The sequence below is a fragment of the Gastrolobium bilobum genome, unplaced genomic scaffold (genome assembly GCF_033153095.1).
Source record: "Gastrolobium bilobum isolate Gb01-03AN ecotype WA unplaced genomic scaffold, APGP_CSIRO_Gbil_v1 utg16477, whole genome shotgun sequence".
Lineage (NCBI taxonomy): Eukaryota > Viridiplantae > Streptophyta > Magnoliopsida > Fabales > Fabaceae > Gastrolobium > Gastrolobium bilobum.
This window is the reverse complement of record NW_026897272.1, coordinates 303,851-310,635: the sequence shown is the minus strand read 5'-3', so window position 1 is coordinate 310,635 and position 6,785 is coordinate 303,851. Positions and strand designations below refer to the sequence as shown.

The window sequence follows — 6,785 nt, the reverse complement described above, 5'->3', positions numbered from 1 at the left end:
GGAATGCTGAAGCTCCCTGGATCCTTGACTTTGGTAGGTAACTTCTTTTCGCTGATAGCATTACATTCCTCCGTCAGATTTACTGTCTCACATTCCCGCATCTTATGCTTCCTTGATAATAGATCCTTCACGAACCTTGCGTAGTTGGGAATTTCTCTAAAACTTCGGCAAAAGGAATCTTGATCTGCAATTTCGTGAATATGTCTAGAAATTTGGTGTATTGTTGTTTCTAGACCTCTTATTTCAACCGCTGAGGGTATGGAACTTTTGCATATGGAGACGGGTCTGCCGCTTTTGGTTGCCTGTCCAGAGCTTTCTTTTTCTCCCATTTGAAAGTGGGTCAAAACGGGTTCAATTGTAATATATATATATATATATATATATATATATATATATATATATTTACAATTTGATAGTATTTCATTAATCCCTAAATTTTTGTGATATCTAAATTTTTTTTATCTTAGTACTTCCTAGAAAAAATAAAGAATAACAATTTTATTTATGACAAATGTTATCTATATATAAATTCCTAAAGAATGTTTGACAAATATTAGTATACATTTAAGATTGAGACTAAAAAAATATAGAGAAGTGTGAAATAAAATAAAATAATATTAGAAAAATTCATAAAATATAATTTATTTTTGAATTTTAATTATTTTTTTTTAATTGGCGGGTTGGTGGGTTGACCCACCAACCCACCATAAAACGGGGTGAGTTCATTCTTCTAACCCATATATTTTGGCGGGTCAACCCGCCCCGCCCCGTTTTTGGTGGGTTGGTGGCGGGGCGGGGCGGGTCAGGGCGGGTCAACCCAAATTGCTACCTCTATTGACATCTGACCAATTTGAGTCTCCAAGTTTCGCATCGAAGCTTCTTGATTCCGAAACGAAGCTCTTGTTTCATCTCTGAAGACATCTGCATTTTGAATGAAGTCGGATGTTGTCTTGGAAAACTGTGCAAACGCCTTTTCCCACTCGGATGTGGTACCTTGAGGTTGTTGTTGCAATGGCATAGGAGGATTCAGCTGGTAGTTTGACTTGTAACTCAACCCAGGGTGTTGGTTGTTATTCTTCCACCCTTGGTTACCATATTGATTCCTTCCTTGATTGTTCGGGTTCTTTTGATCATACCAGAGTGCATTGACCTCCGCTGGTTGCTTTTCCGCTGCTCTTATGTATTCACAATCCTCAGTTGCATGAGCCTCCTGACAAATATCACATTTAATGTTAGCATTAGAAACAGAAGAAACTTGAGAAATATTAAATTTCTTATTAAGAGCATCCAATTGTTCTTGTTGTTTCTTGTGCATTTGTAGCATTTTTCATTTTGGGCTAAGAGTGCATCACAGCCTTCAAGCTTCATGATTCTTGATCTTCTTGGTGCAACTGGGGCTGGAGCATTGTCAAATTCTTGAGATGCTAATGATTCCAACAATTCAAGTGCTTCCTCAGGAGTTTTTGTTTTCAGGGAGCCTCCTGCAGCAGCATTCACCAGTGTTCTTGTGCTGGATGTCATCCCTTGGAAAAAGATTCTTGCTTTCTCTCATGCTTCAATTCCATGTTGAGGACACTTCCTGAGTAATCCTTTAAATCGTTCCCAAGCCTCGTACAAAGATTCGCTGTCTTTTTGTTCAAAAGCAGTGATCTCCGACTTGAGCTTGCCATATTTGAAGTTGAGAAAAACCTAGCCAAGAATTTTCTTGCTAAGTCATCCCAATTGGTTATGCTTCCTTCAGGTAGAGACTGCAGTCAATCTCTTGCTTCATCCTTCAGTGAGCATGGAAATAGCCTGAGCAAGATAGCATCACGAGGAACTCCGTTTACTTTTAATGTATCACACTAAAGTAATAAGTTATCAAGATGACTATAGGGGTTCTCCGTGCTTCCTTCAGCGAACTGATCTTTTTGAATCAGTTGCAGCAGTGCCGGCTTCAGTTCAAAGTTGTTAGCCTCTATGTTAGGTCTAACAATGCTTGCCGTCTGTGGAAATCGAGTTGGGGTCATGTAATCTCCCAACGTCCTTGGAGCGAGTTGATTGTTTCCTGCCATTGGTTCCTCCTCAGGTTCCTCCTTTGTTTTCGTAGAAGTTGATGCTGTTTTTGTTTCTTTCGCTTTCTTTGCTTTTGCGTCATTCCTAAGTTTTCTCTCTGTCTTTTCTATCTCAGGATCAAACTGCAAGAGTTGCGGGTTAGAAGTACCTCGCATAAACTAAGATTTGAAAAGATGAAAAGAAAAATAGGAAACAGAAAATTAAAGAAACTAATGCAGAAAATCAAATATGCAGAAAAATATGCAAAGTTTTGTATGCAGAAAATGTTTTTATGGTAAGCTTAAAGTGCAGAAAGAAAAAAAAATAAACGTACAATCTAGAATTTAATTAGTTACTTCTAATGTTGAAGAATTCGATCCCCGGCAACGGCGCCAAAAACTTGATAGCGACACGACAAGTGCACCGATCGTGAAAGTAATAAAGTGTACCAGAGTACGAGATCGTTCCCACGAGGTTCAGAATTTCAAGCACTAGTTCACTAAATTTTTTTGAGAGAATTTAGATGAAGAGAATTGTTGTTCAAGACTTAAAATTAAAAACAAGTAAAGGTATGCAATTATGAAAATTCAGAATTAAAAGAATGAATGATGATGATGTTTGATTGAAATTTAAACAAGCGTAGTTAAGGTTTCGACTTTCCCCAATATCCTCAATATGTTATGAATTAAATGACCAAGAATCCGTTTCTTAATATATTGCCAATCAATTCTATCTGAGTTAATTACGGCTCAATTCCTTGTTACCATAAATCTATGTAATTTTGAAAGAACTCTAGTTCTCTGATTATTCCCCAAGAAAACATGCATTAAGATCAAGAATTTCAAGATTGCATAATTACCTTATCTCTATTCCTATTCCTATTCCTAGATCACAAGGATTATGATAAATTATCAAGTCAAGGTTCATGCACCAACATCCCTATTGTCATACAATTTTCCAAAATCATTCTATAAGGAACAAACTCATAGAAAGCATTAAAAACAGATAATTTATTCAATTATAAAAAGAACAAGATTCGGAGACAATTTAATTCATAAACATAAAGGTTCAATTGGGTTTTATCTACCCTTAACTACACAAAAAAACTACTCTAGCATACTGAATTGAAAAGAAATAATAAAGAAAAGAGAACCCCAAGCCTCCATTGGTGTGATGTTGACTTGGTTTGTGGGTGTTCCAGTGCTCCGCAACAGGATTCCTCCTTCAGTCTTGGTGTAATACTCTGGAATTGTGTATTGGTGAATTGGTCTTGACCTCAAGCTCCTTATTTATAGCTTTTTGGGGTTGTATCCATCATCTAATCTTCCAATGAATCCATACAAGATTTGTATGTGATTTCATCTTTGTTTCCTATTTCATGTAAAATCTTGGAGATTTGGTTGATGAATTAGAGTTTTAAATCTTCATTGTATCTTGCTTCAATCTTCTCAGGAATCATCTTGATTTGTGTCCGTTTTAGTTCCATATCCTATCTGAACAAATCTTCTTTAAATCTTCATGGAATCTGTTGCGTATCTTGATCAAATTTTCCTTTGAAACTTCAGCAAATCTTTGGTAAATCTTCTCGCTGTCAAATAACTGATTGTTGTCTGCCTTAGCACGTTTTGGCGTGCTGTAGCACGCTAAACCGTGTTGTTCAAATTGTTTTTGTGGCTTCAAGGGCGTTTTGGCGTGCTGTTTGCCCGCCAAAACGTGCTCTTCCCGAAAGTAATTGTTGTTTTCTTCATATTGTGCGTTGAAACGTGCTTCCTGGACGCTAAAATGTCCTCTTACAGTTGGTACATGTAACACCCCGTATATATCCGGTAATGTTATCATACTATCGTATTAAGCAGCGCTTAATATAAAATGCGGAATATCTTTTTCTTTTCAATTATGATGTCATTATCGTTATCAACTTGCTTATTAATCAATTAATAAAACATCGCCTGTATGCAATTGCAATAAAGCAGCTATCTGAAAATACCTCATAACATATATAGTAAAAGTGTGGCTCTAGTCACGGAACTACAACAACGTAGACCGGACCATCTAACAGTTTATACAACTCCAATCTAAAGCACTAACATAAAGTGTCATGGACAATCCCCATGCTCACTCAAATAAGGCAACACGCCCAACATCAGTCTCATCAACAACATAAGCATAAATAGCGGAAAACATAAACATCATCCATGTCCAATCATGGCAGCAAAACAGCATAATATCATCAACTAAGCTCTGGCCTCCTGCCGCCAGAGGCATCAGTCACCAAACTACCGGAACCTGAAATAAGCATTCCCCAAACGTGGGGTGAGATCTCTAAACAAGAAATCTCAGTAAGACAAGGGGTCCTCAAGGATCTTCCACCGCAAGTTCACTTACATGTGCAATATAAGTTTAAAAGCAGATATCATCATCAGTTCTAAAATAGTGCACTGCAGCAGATAATCACGTCATGTGTGTCAATTCTATTTTACTGGCCAGAGAAATGCAGGATTTACATACGCCAAATACCCACACTAGTGCAAGGCGCTACTTGCATTCACCCTGGATCACCATATCGTATGACGCTACATACTCAGGCTTACCGTCAAGATGAAACAACACATGCATATTAAAAGCCATTACACATAAAGCTCAACAATATTTCAAATATTCAAAGCATGTAACACAGCATGCATACAACCACACCCCCATGGGACATGGTGGAACCACAACATGGCTAAACTGAGGACACGAAAGCTTACCTTGCAAGCTAACACCCAAAGCCAAGAGTCCACAGCTCAAAGTCCAAACACAGCAGATTCACAATCTGTTATGGACCAATACTATATCAATAATAATGCACCAAAAGCATATAATTTAAAGACAACGCATTTCCTTACGTTTTATGTCTTAAGGCTCCATACCAAGTCATAAGTCCTTAATCACAACGATTCTGACTTAGTTCATTAATTACAAAAGTTCAACTTCATCAATCTAGGGTCCACAAACCCCCAATAGCCTACTGTACACACAGCACAGCTACTGTTCTACGAAATCCCAGAATATCCGGATATTCCTCGGGACCATATCTGGATATGCAATATCCGGATATCTCACTGGACATATCCGGATATGCAATATCCGGATATCCAGAATCCCATATCCGGATACTCAAAACCCATATCCGGATATCACAAATCCGGATACTTCTCAGACACATATCCAGATATTTCACGACAGAATTTAGAAACTGCATTTCGTGAAGATATCCTTCCAAGGTTGGGTTTTTACCGATTTTAAAAACCTACACATGCATTTCTAAGTGTGTTTGACCAATCCCAACATTAAGTTATCATCTTTTAACCTTTACATGCATCAAGGTTCCATTTTTAAGCATAAAACTCATGATCAAAGGGTGGTACAACATACCAAGGCTCAAAACAGAGAAGCAAAGGCTCTTGGAGCTCCACACTCTGCCTCTCCAAGTCTGACTTGAAAGGTACACGAAAATGCTACCAAAGCTTGGCCCTTTCAACACAAAGGAAGCTCCTTGGAGCTTCACAAGCCAAGAACAAGACTCTCACCACCTCAACTCAAGAGGACAGCCCCTCCAACATTCACAAACAGCAACCCCAACACAAAACAGGGTCAACAACACAGCCCCAAAGCTACTCTCGCCCAGACCAAGTGTTTAGGAGAAGGATTTGTGACGGACGTTGCCTCAAAGCTTAAGAAATGGAAGAGGAAAAACAATGGAACAGTACTCAGCAGTTGGCCAGCCCCAAGACTCACGTAGAGAATGTGTTATGGCCTAGGGTTTTGTGCTAACAAGCCTATATATGGCCACTTAACATTTAAACACACAGTATTAACTTTAATTGCTACGCTTAGCATTTTAATCCCAAACTTTGGAATCTGAAACTACACATTTTTCCAAGATTTATCATATTTTTCTTATAATTTTCTGAGCACCTTTCCGGTACGCTCTTTTCAAAGCCAGTACCGGTTTCTAGCACCAATTCTCATTATTTGGACTTGAAACTCGTTTTACAAGTCCTACATATCATTCTAGTAATTATCATGCACTTATTATAATTTTCCGGGATACTTTTTCGGCACGCATTTATACCGACTAGCAAAACCGGTATCTGCACTTTTCTTCCGAAAAGCAACTTTCAGCATTATTACTCACTTACTATAATTATTAAAGCCTCATAATAATTATTAGGGTCAATTACAGAATCATTTTCTATTTTCTCATAATTTATTAATTAAATACCTTAATTAACGGTGCAGGTTCTTACATTCACCTCACCTTTTAGGATTTTGACGTCAAAATCAGAAACATACTTGGTCGAAACTCAGGGTACTGCCGAAGAAGCTCGTCCGCACGCTCCCAAGTACACTTTGACCATCGGAATGATCTTGCTCCTCAGCTACTTCTCACCGCGATCGAGAATCTTTAGTGGTCCGACGGGAGTCTTTAGGTTCTCCCGAACCTCCACATCATTCGGTTGCACCATATTCGACGGATCTGCTATGTAGCTCCGGAGCTGAGACATGTGAAACACGTCGTGGATGTTAGCCAGGTTCGGAGGCAAGGCAAGCCGGTAGGCAACAGGTCCTACTCTACCAAGAATCTGGTATGGCCCAATAAACCGCGGGCTCAGCTTCCTCACTCCGAGTTCTCGTCCAACACCGGTGACAGGTGAAAGTCTCACAAACACGTGCTCACCCTCACTGAACTCCAGTGGACGATGCTT

General features: G+C 38.8%; 1 non-coding gene across 1 annotated transcript; it reads left to right on the top strand.

The window, feature by feature from the left end:
- The first annotated feature begins 1,558 nt into the window (after nucleotides 1-1,558).
- LOC133305636 (small nucleolar RNA R71) lies at nucleotides 1,559-1,665 on the top strand. Its single transcript, XR_009750773.1, has one exon. It is a non-coding gene; the product is annotated as a small nucleolar RNA R71 (small nucleolar RNA).
- The last annotated feature ends 5,120 nt before the right edge of the window (nucleotides 1,666-6,785 follow it).